Here is an 18649-nt window from a genome sequence, read left to right as displayed (position 1 = left end):
AAATATATAATCTCCTATTTTGGATGAAAATCTGTACATCCTTAGAGAGTTTGGGCTGAAAACTACTAGTGGTGGAGCACTTTGTTGATATCCTGAATCCTTTTCTCATAATTTTATTTTGGTTCATTGTGCAGAGATTACTCTCTCTCTCTCTCTCTCTCTCTCTCTCTCTCTCTCTCTCTCTCTCTCTCTCCCCCCCCTCTCTCTTTGTGTATATATATATATATATATATATATATATATATATATATATATATATGTATGTATGTATATGTATGTATATATATATGTATATATATGTGTATATATATGTATATATGTATATATGATATATATGTATATGTGGTATATATGATATATGTATACATATATGTGTGTGTATGTGTGTGTGTGTGTGTATATATATATATATATATATATATATATATGTGCATTTTCTATTATCTGGAGTTTGATGAGGTAGGGGTTGGGGGTATATTCCAATAAAAATTTCCTACAAAAATAATGTGTTGTAGTCAATAATATGATTGAAATATATATATATATATATAGATATAGATATAGTTATAGATATAAACATATACAAATATATAAATACAAACATGCATAGGTGTGTATATGTACATATGCATATACATATACATATATGTATGTTTGTAAAACAATGCTGGGGTGGGATGCAAAGGAGAGAAAAGAAAGAATGGAGGTTATGGAGAGGAAAGATAGGATCCTTTGGAGTCAGGAGAATCTGAATCTGAATCCTGCTGCCTTAGACATCTAGTAGTGGTTTGACCTACTTCTATAAGAAACAATTTCTCATCCATAAACATAAAACTGGAATTAACAATAGCATCCAACACATAGGGTTGTTCTAATGACAAAAATTAATGATGTAGTTAAGGTTTTTTGCAAACCTTAAAGATATACACACATATATTTAAAAATAGGAGATAGAGGAGGGGGGGAGATCAAACTAGGGCCTTGGACCAAATCTGTTTTTATTTTTATTTTTTTACATTTAAAACTATTCTCAACTTCCAGGCTAATAAAAGGCTACATTTGTTTTGAGGGTCATAGTTTGCAGATCCTTGATACAAATGTGAATTATTATTGTTGTTGTTAATTACTTTTCTGCTTATACTATATGGTTTAAGGGTCTGCAAATACATCATCTAAAATAAGAATTCACCTAAATATAAATAGATCAGGCCTTTGTTTCTAACAATCAGCCCATCCATTTTACTATAATTCACTGTCAAACATGATTCAGGCTTAACACCAACTCCCGACCTGTGTTAAATGACTATGTATGGTCGCCACATGCTCCAGTTTAATGGGATATCTTTAGAGAGCAATACTGGTAAGACCAGACTAAATGCAACTTTGTATGGCTGGAGGCCCCATTTAAGCCTGAAAGGACCTATACAGTTTCAGGGTGGTAAGGGAAGGGAATCAGGATCATGTGAACTTGTGATCATTGCTACTTCCAGATCCCTTGAACAACATCCTTGTTTCTCCCTTGCTGTCTGTTTTGATCAAAGTGTATCCTTATTCCTGCTTTCCAACTGGAAATATATTTTGGCTCTAACTCCTCAATCCAGCCTCTCACATTAGTGGCTGCTCACTCCAGCCTTTATAGGAATAGCCTATTATATGTGTACCTCTTCCTCTACTTGCTCCCATACTCCTCCCTCCGAAGGCAGGAGACATCATGTTGTCCCTTTTCCTCACTCCTGCCTAAAAAGTTAACGGCTTATTCAGTGGATGACTTCCTTCCTCACATGCTGCCAAGCTGGTTTCAAGCCTTGCCTTGGGGTGAGACCAGGAGGAATCACAACATCAGACTCTTTGTGCTCTAGAAAGCTAACTAAACAGTAATAGTACCTTGGCTCTGGGATCTTAAAGGTTAAGAGAAAACAATGCTGTTGATAGTTCAGAGAGATAATGATGTGGTATACCTCAAAGAGTACTAGTCTAAGAATAAGAAATAAGCTCAAGTCCTGGTGTTATTTGTTAACTGTATGACCATGTGGGGCAAATCACTTAACAACTCTCGCAACAATTTTCCCCATTTGTAAAATGGTGATGGCGTAGCGAGGTGTTATACTAGATAGAGTTCAGGGGCTGGAGTCAGGAAGACTGATTTTCCTGAGTTCAAATCTGGTCTCAGATAATTACTAACTGTAGGGCCCTGAGCAAGTCACTTAACTCTGCCTTAATTTCTTCATCTGTAAAATGAGCTGGAGAAAGAAATGGTAAACCATTCTAGTATCTTTGCTAAGAAAATTCCAAAAGGAGTCATGAAGAGTTAAGATTTGACCGAACCATCTAAACAAAAATGCAGGTAATAAATACATGTACAACTTCCCTCACAGAGCTGCAAAGAAAACAGTCTGTAAATCCTCAAATACGATAGTATTTGGAGTGATGATTATTTGTTTTCCTTGGAGATTTTCAAGATATGTCAAATTGAAGAAAATAATAAATAAATTTTCAAATCACTACAATTACTTCTCTCTATTTCTTTTGTTTCTTTTTTTAATATTGTAACACATCACATACTCGCCGTCATATCAAAAGTGGAGGAAGGTAGTAGCTATATTTATTGGTTCCAGGAAATTCTGTATTGAGCTATATCATCTTGCTATAAATCCTTTCTGTGTGGCTCCATTATATGTGCATGATGCTGCTGAGTAGATTGATATTGTGTTCACGTTCATATATAAATGTCTGGCACTACTATAATAATGATGTTTTAAAAAGAGAGTTGTGAGATCCATCATGGGATGATTTGAATAGACATGAAAGTATTGAAGCAGCATAGCTCTGGGTGTTCCTCTGTGTGTGTGTGTGTGTGTGTCTGTGTGTGTGTGTCTGTGTGTAATATTACAAAAAACTCTGTAACATTACTGAACTTTGACACTAGCAGCTATTATGGACTAGAATCTTAATTAATGAAACATCCTAATAAAACTTATTTTATTTTCTGATTATGACAAACTTGAAGCTAACACTCATCATTTAGAATCTGTTTTCTTTGTTCATCTCCAGGTGGATGATACTTTTTTATTTACTTTGTTAATATAATATTAATGAAAGCCATGTTTTCAGAATATATATGTTTAAAATAGACATGAGGTTTTCTATCACAATTTCTCCAGTCTACATTTCCAAACATCATGTCATTCTCTGATTGATTGACTGACTAATACAAGAGTGAACAAAAAACATTTTTGTCAAGGCATGTCCTTTGCCCCACTGGATCTCTAATATATTTGTTTTTTAGCAGTTCCATCAGTGGCTCATTTCTCCACCTCTCATACTTCTGTTGTCTCCCTACCATCTCAAAATAAACCCTCAGTCAAGGTGGTACTGTTTATACTCCAATGGTTGAATGAGTCTATGAACTTATTAGTGTGAGTATGCTTGCCCTCTATCTGACCCATAACTGAGTTCATCCTTAGATTCCTCTGCAATTTTTGGAGGCCTTCCTCTTCTTGTCACAGTTCTTAGGTAACTATCTATCAGTAACACTTGTCTGTTCTCAGTCAATTAATATGCCTTTATTAAGCTCTTACTATCTGTCAGGCACTTTGACAAGTGCTATATGTACAAAAACAAAATCATATACCACAGCCTGAAGAAATTCCTTCTAATGGGTGACTAGATATAGATAACTAGATATTTGCAAAGTAGATGGAAGGTAATCTAAAGGGGGAAGACACTTGTAGCCAAGGTGACTGGAAAAATCATCCAGCAAAACATGGGGTTTGAGCTGAGTCTTGAAGGAAGCCAAAGAAACCAAGAGGTAGAAAGCAATGTGTCAGAGTATCTGAGGCATGGGGAACAGTCATTGTGAGAAGATGGAGAGAGAAAAGGTAATGTTAAAGGAATTGTTAGTAGTTAAGTATGGTAGGAATGCAGGGAGAGAAGTATGCAACATTTCTTAACGTTCCATGTTGTTAAAGTGATTTCTTTTGCCATTTATTGTGCATATGTCATCTCATCACTGGAAATATTCTGCAGATTGTTTTTATCCACCATTTGGCTCTTCATTGCCCTTTGATTAACCTTTGAGTTTGATTCTTCAAGTTCTGTAGTGTTCCAAGACTCAAAACTCTACAGCTTCACTACGGCAACATTTGTTGTCAGAAGATGTATGTGTATATGTCTATATGCAGGAAAGTATCTTGCATAGTTTTCCAACTGTAATCCACCTTCTCCTCTCTTCCTTATTTCATATCATGCAGATGCTTTTTTGCCACTATCTCTTCCTTCATCCCTGTCTCATTTGAGACTTGAGCTGAATCTCGAAGGAAGCCAAGACTAACTCCTCTGCCTGTTCAAGTGATCCCCTTTCCTTCTAGCACAATCACTTGTCACATATTTTTCGTTCCTGATTGCTCTGGCAATCTCTTTTGAGTAATCATGAATCTCATTAAGTATGTCCTATAATGTTATGGTACTTGATGGTGTAATGTGTACATCATAAAATCTTCAACAAAGAGGGGTATCTCAGGGACTTAACAATATATAACAATCTCTTTCACACAGTAACTTTTTACGTAGTTTTCACAAGTATCTACTAACTAGTTATATTGATTACCCTATATGAATTATCAGAAGGTCAATTTAACATTTGTGGTTAATTGAATCAAGGATCATAGATTTAAAACTTGAATGTCATAAAGATAATAGCTAATAACTAAGGTTTGCAAAGCATTTTGCAAATATCATCTCATTTTTATCCTCACAACAACCCTGGGAAATAGGTGCTATTATTATCCTTCCTTAGAAATGATGAAACTGAAAGAAAAAGAAGAGTTAAGTGACTTGCCAAGGGTCACACATCTATTAAAAGTGTCTGAGATAGGATTTGAAAACAGGCTTTATTAACTCCAGACATAACCAGTTAGCTTCCTTTATGTGACCTAGAAGCCACATTTTACAGTTGAAGAAACTGAAGTACAGAAAAAAAAATTAGTTTAATTATCTTGTCCAATGTTACATATCCATGATTTGATATAGCCAACATTTCAATTGCATGATGAATTTAGCATTTACAAGAAAAATTCCTTGTTATAGGAGAGCCTTTAAGAAAATTTTAAATTCAAAAATTCATTTATTTTTGGTAATGAGCAAACACTAAAATGTCAGTCAATCAAAAAACATCTAAAAATTTATGATATGCCAGGCTTTGTAAAAGAAAGGCAAAGACATGGTTTCTTTCCTCATAGTATTTTCATTCTAGAATAAATCAATACATATAAGATAATTATGGGTAGAGAGAATGTAACTTCAGGTGGGAATTAAGCTGAATTTTGAATGAATCCAAAGAAGCTAGGTGGGAGGAGAGTAGAGGGAGAATATTCAAGGCTATAAGGATGACCAGAGGAAATGCATAGAGATGTGAGGCCCAGAGTGATGTGTGAGGAACAGCAATTGGGCCAGTATAGCTAGATCCAGAGTTTATAGAAATACATCAAAAAGGTAGGAAGGGATCTATTTGGAAAGAAATTTAAGTCATCAACAAAGGACTTGTTATTCATGGGGATATTAGAGAATCACTGGAATATATTGAATAAGGAGATTTCATGGTTAGAAGTCCTATTTAGGAAAAATCCTTTGGCAGCAGAGGTGAGGAAATACAGGAATAAGGAGAGGCAGAGGCAAGAAAAACAACTAGAAGACTATTGCTATACTCCAGGTGAGATGTGATGATCACCTGTACTAGGATGATGGCTGTATGAGTCAGTCAGTCAATAAACATTTATTAAGTGCCTATTGTGTACCAAGCAACAAGTGCTGGGGATACAAAAGAAAGGCAAATGATAGTCCCCTCTCAGTGAGGATGTCTCTGATGAGTACCTTTTCCAATTAAAAGAAATAAAAAATAAATGTTTACTATGTAAATAATGAAATAGAGAAGGCCAGGGTTTATTTATAGAGGAAGATATTGAAGCAAAAAAAAGCCTCTACTCCTGCAAAGGTCAAATGACCAAAAATAATTCATGGAAGAACATTAAAAAGAATTTAAAAATCAAATGAAAGAGATTGAGGAAAAATTAAAAAAGAAAAATAAGAACAATCTAAGAAAAACAAGAAAATTGTGAAAAAGTCAACCAACTAGAAAAGGAGATTCAGAATCTTAAGGAAGAAAATGACTCCATGAAAATTAGAGTATTGTCTTCTCTATTCCCATATTTAGGTAGTAAAAAGGAGTTTAGTTAGTATTGTCATTTTTATTGTGTCGGCTCATCTTGTCCATGAGCAATTACTATTTCTCTAATTATATGTATGTATATATACATGTAAGTACATGCATATATATGTATGTGTATATGTGTACGCATGTGTGTACAGTTAAATCTTTAACCCATTCTCAATGAGTGTAGAGTTCCAGAGCTACCATCCTTCCATCTCATCTAATTCCTCTGTATAAGTTTTTCCTCTCACACATCATTATTTTAAAGATATATACTATTTTTGCCTTTTTTCTAAATGATTTTACTTTTTGGAATCACATAATACACAGATCTACCCCAATCTTTCTTTTGGATTACCCTATTACTTAAAACAATCTTAGACACATGTTTTACATTTCCTCATAGAAAAAAAAAACAGTCTGTCCTTATTGAGCCCCTTGTAATTAGTCTTCGATGTGTACCTTATATTTTTCTTGGATCTTGTATTTCAAATTTTCTGTTACAATTATTTATTTTTGCAACAAAATCCTGAAAGTGTGACAACTTATTGAATGTCCATTTTATTTTTAATTTAGGATTATACTTAACTTTGTAGAGTATGATATTTTCAGTTACAATCCCAGTCCTTTAGTTCTTTGGTATATAGTGTTCAAAAAACTGTGGTCTTACAGTGTCACTACTGCTAGATCTTGTGTGATTCTAATTGTGTCTCCATCATTTTAATTTTTTTTCTAGTGGATCATAATATTTAATCCTTGAGAGAAGATTTCAAAATCTGTGTATGATATTCCTGTAGGTTTTCATTGTAGGATCTCTTTCAGCTGGTGATGAGTGGATTTTTTCTATTTCTAGTTTCCTTTCTTGTTGTAATGCTTCATGACAATTTTCCTTAATCATTTCTTCTATTATTATATCAAGATTCTTTTTTACCATGATTTTCAGGTAGTCTGGTTATTCTTATGTTTTCTCTTCTTGATCGATTCTCCAGATCAGTTGTGTTTTCTTATGCGGAGTTTCACTTTCTCTTCTATTTTTCATTTGGTATATTTTGTTTTGTTTTTTCTTGGTCTCTTATAACTTCACTGGCTTCCCTTTGCCCAACTCTAATTTTCATGGAGTAATTTTCTTCCTTAAGATTCTGAATATCCTGTTTTAGTTGGTTGACTTTTTTTTCATAATTTCCTTGGGTTCCTTGGATTCTTCGTATGTTTCTTTTTATCTTTTTCCTCATTCTCTCTTATTGGATTTTAAAGTCTGGTTTTTTTGAGTACACTGAGTTTAATTTCTTTATTTAACATATTTAGTTTTCAGCAATGATTTCCACAATTTTCTCCCCATTTCTACCCTCCCCCCCCACTCCAAGATGATGTACATTCTGGTTGCCCTTTTCCCCATTCAGCCATCCCTTCTGTCACCCCCCTCCCCTTCATCTACTTTTCCCTTCCTTTCTTGCAGGGGAAGATAAATTTCTATGCCCCATTGCCTGTTTATCTTATTTTCTAGTTGCATGCAAAAACATTTTGTTTTTGAACATTTATTTTTAAAACTTTGAGTTCCAAATTCTCTCTCCTCTCCCATTCCCACCCACCCTCCCTAAGAAGTCAAGCAATTCAACATAGGCCACATGTGTATCATTATGTATAACCCTTCCACAATACTCATGTTGTGAAAGACTAAAAACTATATTTAACTATATTTTGCTCCTTCCCAACCCATCCCCCTTTATTGAATTTTCTCCCTTGACCCTGTCCCCTTTCCAAAGTGTTTGTTTTTGATTACGTCCACCCCAATCTGCCCTCCCCTCCATCATCTACCCCTTTGTTTATCTTCATCCCTCTTCTTTCCGGTGGGGTAAAATAGCCAATTGAGTATCTATGGTATTCCGTCCTCAGTCCACAGTTGAGGAGAGGAAGATTCACTCATTCCTCCCTGACCTGCCCTCTCCCCTCCTCCCACAGAACTGCTTCCTCTTGCCACCTTTATGCAAGATAAGCCACACCATTTTATCTCTCTCTCTCTCAATATATTCCTCTCTCATCCCTTAATTTGATTTTATTTCTTTTAGATATCTTCCCTTCATCTCACCCTGTGTCCTCTCTCTCTCTCTCTCTCTCTCTCTCTCTCTCTCTCTCTCCTCTCTATATATATATATATATATATATATATATATATATATGTATGTATATATATATAAACACATACATATATACATACACATTCACTTGTATATATATACATAAACATATATACGTGAACATATATATACATAAACATATATATACATAAACATATATATATGTATGTATGTATGTATGTATGTATGTATATTCCTTTCAGCTACTATGATATTGAGGTCTCATGAATCATACACATCATCTTTCTCTGTAGGAAGGTAAACAAAACAATTCAACTTTCTTAAGTCCCTTATGATTTCTCTTTCTTGTTTACCTTTTCATGCTTCTCTTGATTCTTGTGTTTGAAAGTCAAATTTTCTATTCAGCTCTGGTCTTTTCACTGAGAAAACTTGAAAGTCCTTTATTTTATTGAAAATCCATATTTTGCCATGGAGCATGATACTCAGTTTTGCTGGGTATGTGATTCTAGGTTTTAACCCTAGCTCCATTGACCTCCGGAATATCATATTCCAAGCCCTTTGATCTGTTAGTGTAGAAGATGCCAGATCTTGGGTTATTCTGATTGGGTTTCCACAATACTCAAATTGTTTCTTTCTGGCTGCTTACAATATTTTCTCCTTGATCTGGGAGCTCTGGAATTTGGCGACAATATTCCTAGGAGATTTCTGTTTGGGATCTATTTGAGGAGGTGATCTGCGGATTCTTTTGATTTCTATTTTACCCTCTGGTTCTAGAATATCAGGGCAGTTCTCCTTGATAATTTCTTGAAAGACAACATCTAGGCTCTTTTTTTGATCATGGCTTTCAGGTAGTCCAATAATTTTTAAATTATCTCTCCTGGATCTATTTTCCCGGTCAGTGGTTTTTCCAATGAGATATTTCCCATTGTCTTCCATTTTTTCATTCCTTTGGTTCTGTTTTATAATATCTTGATTTCTCATAAAGTCACTAACTTCCACTTCCTACAATCTAATTTTTAAGGTAGTATTTTCTTCAGTGGTCCATTGGACCTCCTTTTCCATTTGGCTAATTCTGCCTTTCAAGGCATTCTTCTTCTCATTGGTTTTCGGAGCTCTTTTGCCATTTGAGTTAGTCTATTTTTTAAGGTGTTGTTTTCTTCAATGTATTTTTCAGTATTTTTTGGGGTGTCCTTTAGGAAGTCATCGACTTGTTTTTCATTGTTTTTCCACATCTTTCTCTTTTCTCTTCCCAATTTTTCCTCTATTTCTCTAACTTGCTTTTCCAAATCCTTTTTAAGCTCTTCCATGGCCTGGGACAAATTCATGTTTTTCTTGGAGGCTTTTGGTGTAGGCGCTTGCACTTCGTTGACTTCTTTAGGTTGTATGTTTTGGTCTTCTTTGTCACCAAAGAAACAATCCAAAGTCTGAGACTGAATCTGGATGTGTTTTCGCTGCCTGGCCATATTCCCAACCAACCTGACCCTTGAGTTTTTCGGCGTCTATGACTGTTCGTAGACTAAAGAGTTCTATGTTCCACGTTTGGGGGGTGGGGGGATGCACCAGCTCTGCCACACCAGCACTCCTCCTTCCCCAAGAACCCTCAACCCGGACTGGGCTATGATCATCAGCAGGCTGTGCACTCCTGCTCTGATCTGCCATTTAATTCCTCCCACCAGGTGGGCCTGGGGCCGGAAGCAACAGCAGCTGTAGCTGCCCCACCTCCAATGCCCTGGGGGCAATGGCCGAAACACGAACTCCTTCCACTGTGGCAGGTTTTCCCGCTAACCTTCTCCTCTGTCTTTGGTGTTTGTGGGTTGAGAAGTCTGGTAATTTCCGCAGCTCACTGATTCAGGGTGCTAGGGCCCGTTCCGTCCGGCTCCTGGTCTGCTTGGTCCAAGCAGCTCATGCTGGGCTCTGCTCTGCTCTCAGCTCCCAGGTCCCAGCTCCCAGATCCGTGTGGGATAGACCTCACCCAGAGACCATCCAGGCTGTCTTGGGCTGGAGCCCTGCTTCCCTCTGCTGTTTTGCGGGTTCTGCAGTTCTAGAATTGGTCAGAGCCATGTTTTATAGGTTTCTGGAGGGACTCGGCAGGGAGCTCACTGCTTTCCAGCTACCATCTTGGCTCCGCCCCTAAAGTCTATTTTAAATTCATCTATGAATTTGTTTTGGACACATGGCAATTTCATGTTTCCCTTTGGAGTAGTAAAAGCTTTTTTTTTAAAAAAAAGTTAATTAATTATTTTATTTAATTTCAGTTTATTTTAGTTTATATTAGTTTAGTTTAGTTTGAAGCACTCAGTTACACAAGTTTTTGAGTTCCAAATTTTCTCCCCCCTGCAGAGTCAAGATGGCAGCTGGAAAGCAGGGACTTGCTTAAGCTCTCACCCAAATCCCTCCAAACACCTGTAAAAATAGGCCACCTCAAATAGATCCTCCCAAAAAAACTCTTAGGAATATTGTTGCCAAATTTCAGAGCTCCCAGATCAAGGAGAAAATATTGCAAGCAGCCAGAAAGAAACAATTTGAGTACCGTGGAAACATAATCAGAATAATACAAGATCTAGCAGCTTCTACATTAAGAGATCTAAGGGCTGGGAATAAGATATTCTGGAGGTCAATGGAGCTAGAATTAAAACCAAGAATCACCTACTCAGCAAAACTGAGTATCATGCTCCAAGGCAAAATATGGATTTTTGACAAAATAGAGGACTTTTAGGCTTTCTCAGTGAAAAGACTAGAACTGAATAGAAAATGTGACTTTTAAACACAAGATTCAAGAGAAGCCAGAAAAGGTAGTCAAGAAAAAGAACAAGAAAAAGAAATCTCAAGGGACTTACTAAAGTCATGTATGTATGTGTTTATGTATGTTTATATATATATATATATATATATATATATATATATATATATATATATATATATATATATACACACACACACACACACACATTTGTATACATATACATATATATATACATATACATATATATATATATATGTATATATATACATATATATATGGATTCAGGGCACAGGGAGAGTTGAATATGAAGGGACGATATCTAAAAAAAAATCAAATTAAAGGATGAGAGAGGAATATATTGAAAGAGGGATAAAGGGAGAGATAGAATGGGGTAAATTATTTCATATAAAAGTGGCAAGCAAAAGCAGTTCTGTATGAAGGGAAGAGGGGGCAGGTGAGGGGGAATGAGTGAATCTTGCTCTCATCAGATTTAACCTGAGGAGGGAATATCATACACACTTAATGGGGTATCTTACCCCATAGGAAAGAAGGAGGAAGAAGATAAAAAGGGGGGATGATGGAAGGGACAGCAAATGGGGGAGGAGGTAATCAAAAAGAAACACTTTTAAAAGGGACATGGTCAAGGGAGAAAATTCAACAAAGGCGAATATGTTAGGAAGGAGCAAAATATAGTTAGTCTTTCACAACATGAGTATGGTGGAAGGGTTTTGCATAATGACACACATGTAGCCTATGTTGAATTGCTTGACTTCTTCGGGAAGGTGGGTGGGAAGGGAAGAGGGGAGAAAATCCGGAACTCAAAGTTTTTAAAAACAGATGTTCAAAAACAAAAAAAAAAAAAAAGTTTTTGCATGCCACTGGGAAACAAGATACACAGTCAATAAGGCATAGGAAATAGCCAATAAGGCATAAGGAAAAGGGGATGGGAGGGTAGTGGGGTGACAGAAGGGATGGCTGACTGGGAAATGGGGCAACCAGAATATATGCCATCTTGGAGTGAGGGGGGAGGGCAGAAATGGGGAGAAAATTTTCAATTCAAAATCTTGTGAAAATCAATGCTGAAAATTAAATATATTAAATAAATGAAATAAAAATTAAAAAAAGAAAAAAAATTAGAGAAGTCATTCAATGTTAGTCATCAGAGAAGCAATCCATCTGTGGTTGTGTACAGTGTTCTCCTGGTTCTGCCCCCCTCACTCATCATCAGACCATATAAGTTTCTCTAGGTTCTTCTGAAGTCCACCTACTTCTCATTTCTCATAGCATAATAGTATTCCATTACATTCGTATATCACAAATTGTTTATCCATTCCCCATATGATGGGCATCCCTTTGTTTTCCAATTCTTTGCCACCACAGAAAGAGCTGCTATAATTATTTTTGTACCTCTGGGTCCTTTTCTCCCTTGTATGATCTCTTTGGGATACAGCCCTAAAAGTGGTATTGCTGGGTCAAAGTGTATGCACATTTTAATAGCCCTTTCAGCATAGTTCCAAATTGCTCTCCAGAATAGTTCACAACTTCACCAACAATGCACTAGTGCTCAAATTTTGCCACACCTTCTCCAGCATCTATCATTTTCTGCTTTTGACATTTTAGCCAATATGGCAAGAGAGATCTGGTACCTAAGAGAAGTTTTGATTTGAATTTCTCTAATTAATACAGATTTAGCACATTTTTTTTCATATGACAATAGATGTCTTTAATTTCTTTCTCTGAAAACTGTCTATTCATATGCTTTGACCATTTCTCAATTGGGAAACTACTTGTATTCTTACAAATTTGACTAATTCCCCTGTATATAGTTTAGAGATGAGGCCATTTTCAGAGACACTACTTGCAAAAATTCTTTCCCAATTTTCTGCTTCCCTCTTAATCTTACTTGCATTGGCTTTGTTTGTACAAAACTTTCCAATTTAAGGTAATGAAATTATCCATTTTGCATGTTATAATGCTCTCTGTCTCTCGTTTAGTCATAAATTCTTCCCTTCTACATGAGTCTGTCATGTAAACTATTCCTTTCTCTCCCCTTGCTGTTTGCCTTCGTTAGTTTAATATAGGAATGCCAAGGGTTTATGTGGGTTTATTTTATATCCAGCAACTTTGCTAAAATAATTTATTATTTCAAATAGATACTTTTTTAATTAATTCTCTAGCATTCTCTAAGTATATCATCTTATCATCAGCAAAAATGATGACACAAATCCTCAGCATTCCTATACATTACTGACAAAGCCCAATAGCAAGAGATAGAAAGAGAAATTCCATTCAAAGTTAATGTAGACACTATAAAATATTTGGGAGTCTATTTGCCAAGACAAACCCAGGGCCTATATGAACATAACTATGGAACACTTTCCACGCTAATAAAGTCAGATCTAAATAAATGGAAAAATATCAGTTGCTCATGGTTAGGCCAAGCTAATATAATAAAAATGACAATTATACCTAAATTAATCTATCTATTCAGTGCCATACCAATCGAACTACCAAACATTTATTTTACTAAGCTGGACAAAATAGTAACAAAATTCATTTGGAAAAACAAGAGGTCTAGAATATCTAGGGTATTATTGAAAAGAAATGCTAGAGAAGGTGGCCTAGCCATACCAGATATTAAACTGTACTACAGAGCAACAGTCATCAAAACTGCCTGGTACTGGTTAAGAAACAGGGGTGTGGATCAGTGGAATAAGATAGGTACACAAGTAGGAGAAATCAACAAGTTTAGCAATCTACTCTTTGATAAACCCAAAGAGGCCAGCTTCTGGGCTAATAATTCACTATTTCACAAAAACTGTTGGAAAAATTGGAAAATGGTAGGGCAGAAACTGGGCATAGACCAATATCTTACACCATATACCAAAATAAAGTCAAAATGGGTTCATGATTTAGGAGTAAAAGCTGATACTATAAGTAATTTGGGAGAGCAAGGAATAGTTTACCTATCAGATTTATGGAAAAGCAAAGAATTTGTGACACAACAAGAGATATAGTACATGTCAAAATGCAATATAGATAATTTTGATTATGTTAAATTGAAAGGTTTTTGTATAAAAAAGCCAATGCAACAAAAATTAGGATGGAAGCAGAAAATTGGGAGAAAATCTTTAAAACCAGTGTCTCTGATAAAGGCCTCATATCTAAAATATACAAGGAACTGAGGCAAATTTATAGGAATTCAATCATTCCCCAATTGAGAAATGGTCAAAGGATATGAATAGACAGTTTTCAGAGGAAGAAATTAGAGATAACTATAGGCATATGAAAAAAATGCTCGAAATCACTACTAATTAGAGAAATGCGAATCCAAACAACTCTTAGGTCTACCTATTTCTTATCAGATTGGCTAAAATGACAATACAGGAAAATGATAACTGTTGGAGAGGATATGGGAAAATTGGAATACTGTTATGTTGCAGGTGGTGTTGTGAACTGATCCAGCAATTCTGGAGAGTAATTTCGAACCGTGCCCAAAGGGCTATATATGTGTTCATACCCTTTGACCCAGCAATACCACTTCTAGTGTTGTATGCCAAAGAGATCACACAAGAGGGAAAGGGACCCATATGTACAAAAATATTTATAGCGGCCCTTTTTGTAGTAGCAAAGAATTGGAAATCAAGGGTATGCCCATCAATTGGGCAACAGCTGAAGAAGTTGTGGTATAGGATGGTAATGGAATATTATTGTGCTAAAAGAAATGGGGATGATATGGACATCATAACAACATGGAAAAACCTACACAATATAATGCTGAGGGAGTGGAACAGAACCAGGAGAACATTATACACAACCACTGATATATGGATTCTGTGCCTGCTATCCCTGATAGACTTTGCTCTTCTCAGCAACACATGGTGCAAAGACAACTCCAAAGGACTCATAACGGAGAATACTGTCTACATCCAGGGAAAGAACTATGGAATCTGAATGCAGATTGAGGAACATTTTATGCTCACCTTTCTTCCCCTTGTTTCCTCTTTTCTTTTTGTTTTTGGGTTTTTTTTTTTGGTTCTATTTCCTCTTTCTCATGATTCATTCCATTGGTCATAATTCTTCTTCATAACTTGCCATCTTGGGGAGGGAGTGGGGAAGGGAGGGAAGAAAACCTGGAACTCAAAATTATGTAGAACTGAGTGTGTTGTAAACTAAAAATAAAAAAAAAAATCTCAAAAAAAGATTTTGCATGCTATACCCCTTGGTGCATATATGTTAAGTAATGATATTACTTCACTGTCTATAGTGCCCTTTAGCAGGATATAGTTTCTTTCCTTATCTCTTTCAATTAGATCTATCTTTGCTTTTGCTTTATCTGAGATAAGGAGTGTGACCACTGCTGTTTTTTTTTTTTTTTACCTGAGCTGAAGCATTACATATTCAACTCCAGCCTTTTACCTGTACCCTATGTATATCTCCCATTTCAAATATGTTTCTTGTAAACAACAAATTCTATGATTTTGGATTTTAATCCATTGTGCTATCTACCTCCACGTTACAGGAGAGTTCATCCCATTCACATTCATACACATACCCTCTGTGTCTTTTTTTGATCCTATTCCCACCACCATTTTTGCTTTTATTTTTCCCTTCTCTTTCCCACTCCTCAAAAAAATTTTGCTTTTGAATACTCTCTCCCTCCATATTCCCTCCCTTTTAGCCTCCCTCTTATGTTATCCTTTTCTCCTTATTACTTCTTCCCTCCCTTCTAAAGTCCCCCTTTTATTTCCCTTTTCCCCTCCTGCTGCCTGTAGTACAAGTTTTATTTCTATACTTATCTATACTTTATTTCTATACTCATTTTTGAACCAAATTCAATGAGAGTAAGCTCAAAGCCTGCTCTTCTCCCTCCCTTTTTTCCTCTACCTCAATATGTTTTTGTGCCTCTTTGTGTGATGTAATTTATCTTTTTCTACCTCCACCTTACCTCTTCTCCCAGTACAATCCATTTGTACCCCTTAATCATGTTTTTTATCATAATATTAGTTTATACTCAAACCCTTTATCTATGTAAATCTCTTTTGATTGTCATAATAACTATACTATTATCAAGAGTAGCATACACATAACACATATAAACTAATATAATCCTATATAAGGATGTAAACAATTTGTCCTTATTGAATAAGTTTTTTTTTTTTCCTCCCCATTCTTTTTATGTCTCTTTTTTATTTTGTATTTGAAATTCAAATTTACAATTGTTCTCTGGCCTTTTCATCAGGAATGTCTTGTATTCCTTTATTTTATTGAATGTCCATCTACTTACCTGAACAATTATTCTCAATTTTGCTGGGTCACAAGGTCCTTTGCCTTTCAGAATATCATATTCCAATACCTCTGATATTTTAATGTAGAACCTATAAATTTCTGTGTGACCCTGATTGTAATTCCACGATATTTGAAATATTTCTTTCTGGCTACTCACAGTATTTTCTCTTTGAACTTATAATTCTGGAACTTGGCTTCAATATCACTTGGAGTTTTCAATTTTGGATATCTTTCATGGGGTGTTCATTGGGTTCTTTCAAAGACTAGTTTACCCTCTGGTTCTAGGACCTTAGATCTGTTTTCTTTGATGATCTTTTGAAAGCCACTGTCCAGGCTCATTTTTCATCATGACTTTCTGGTACACCACTAATTCTGATATTGTTACCTTCTGGATCTATTTCCAGGTCAGTTGCTTTTCTGATGAGATATTTTAGGCTTTCTTCTATTTTTTTTTCATTCTTTAGATTTCCTTTGACTGATTCTTGATGCCTCATAGATTCATTAGCTTTTACTTGCCCAATTCTAATTTTTTCAATATCCAATTTTATGTCTATGTCAAAAAATTAGAAAAGAAAAGAATGACCTTTTGTTGCACCTTGCAAACATAATTCTTATGATGATATTATTTAAATTATTAAATGGATTTATTACTATATCAATTTACCTAGTAGATACAAAGCAGAATTAAACAAAATATTAAAATGCAAAAAAAGAAACAAAACATTACCATTATCAAGGAGAAATGTTTAAAAATGACTTGAAGTATAACCTAATATTGAGACTTCAAATTATATTAAAAAGAATTAATCAGCAAAAATATATACTACTAGTTTAAAATAGAAAGAAAATCTGCGTGTTGCCCCGTGCGCTGTGTGCCGTGCTCTGCCGGCTCGCCCTCGTCCCGGCTCTGGCCCTACCAGCCCGGCGCAGCCCGGCGCAACTCAGCGCTTCGCGGCGCAGCCATGTCCAATAGGCGCGTGTCCCGCTGGTACTTCGGGGGGCTGGCCTCCTCCGGGGCCGCATGCTGCACCCACCCGTTGGACCTGCTCAAGGTCCATCTACAGACCCAGCAGAAGATAGAGATGAAGATGACTGGGATGGCGTTAAAGGTGGTGCGGACCGATGGCTTCCTGGCCCTGTACAATGGCATCAGCGCCTCCATCTGCCGGCAGATGACCTATTCCCTTACCCATTTGCCATCTATGAGTCATTCCGAGACCGCCTGACTGCAGGGAACCAGGGGCCCATCCCTTTCTATAAGAAGGCGGAACTATTCCTACGCTTTAGATGGCATCATACGTGTAGCCCGTGAAGAAGGCATAACAAAACTGTTTTCTGGAGCTACGATGGCAGCATCCCGAGGGGCTCTTGTCACAGTGGGGCAGCTATCTTGCTATGACCAAGTCAAGCAGCTGGTCCTCAGCACAGAAATGATCTCAGACAACATCTTTGCTCACTTCCTGTCCAGTTTCATTGCTGGCGGGTGTGCCACCTTTCTGTGCCAACCCCTGGATGTACTTAAGACTCGTCTGATGAACTCCAAGGGGGAATATCGGGGTGTCATTCACTGTGCTTTGGAGACAGCAAAACTTGGACCACTGGCCTTCTACAAGGGCTTTTTACCTGCTGGAATCCGTCTAGTCCCCCACACCGTCCTCACCTTCATCTTTTTGGAACAGCTCCGATTATACTTTGGAGTGGATGCTTGAGCTGAGCTTGTTTTGGTGGGAGCCATAAAGATGCTGCAAGGCTCCCAGTCGACCCAGAATTCTTCCAAAGAGACCCAGGGAGGGAGTGCTTCAGCAGCCTCTCAGGGGCCAGTACTTTCCACATTCCTTTCTTGTTTTCCCCTTTTGTGTCACCTGTGTCCACTTTGGCTCATGAGCGTGGTTGTCCCAAAGGTGTCATATCCTCACCTTCTACCCCTCTCCCCCAAACTTAGGGATCAAAATGGTTTTTCATCCTGTCCTGACAGAAGCCTCTTAATCCTACCAGTCCCTTTCACTCCATCTGTGTAGCCTAATTTGCCTTAACTGTCCCCTTGGCCCCTCGTCTGGGCCCTCAGAATGCTTTCTGTGCTTTACCCTCTGCCTCATAGAAGGGGAGGTTCCAATATGTTTCGTAGCCAATCTGAAAAAAACCTTGAAATATGACTCCTTCCCCCCACTGCTTATTCCTCCCTCCCTATCCTACCCTGGACTTCCCTTTGCTTTTATACGAGTGGGGAAAATAAATGTTTACAGGAACTCTCCCCTCCTCCAATCCCCGCTTCCTTTCCTTGGGAATGTGAAGTACATTCTGGTGGTGGTAGCCCTC

General features: G+C 36.7%; 1 pseudogene; it reads left to right on the top strand.

The window, feature by feature from the left end:
• Positions 1–17295: 17295 nt before the first annotated feature.
• LOC118858798 lies at positions 17296–18042 on the top strand (annotated as a pseudogene).
• The last annotated feature ends 607 nt before the right edge of the window (positions 18043–18649 follow it).

The sequence above is a fragment of the Trichosurus vulpecula genome, chromosome 1 (genome assembly GCF_011100635.1).
Source record: "Trichosurus vulpecula isolate mTriVul1 chromosome 1, mTriVul1.pri, whole genome shotgun sequence".
NCBI lineage: Eukaryota > Metazoa > Chordata > Mammalia > Diprotodontia > Phalangeridae > Trichosurus > Trichosurus vulpecula.
The sequence above is the reverse complement of the archived record's forward strand: the minus strand, read 5'-3'. Positions and strand labels throughout refer to the sequence as shown.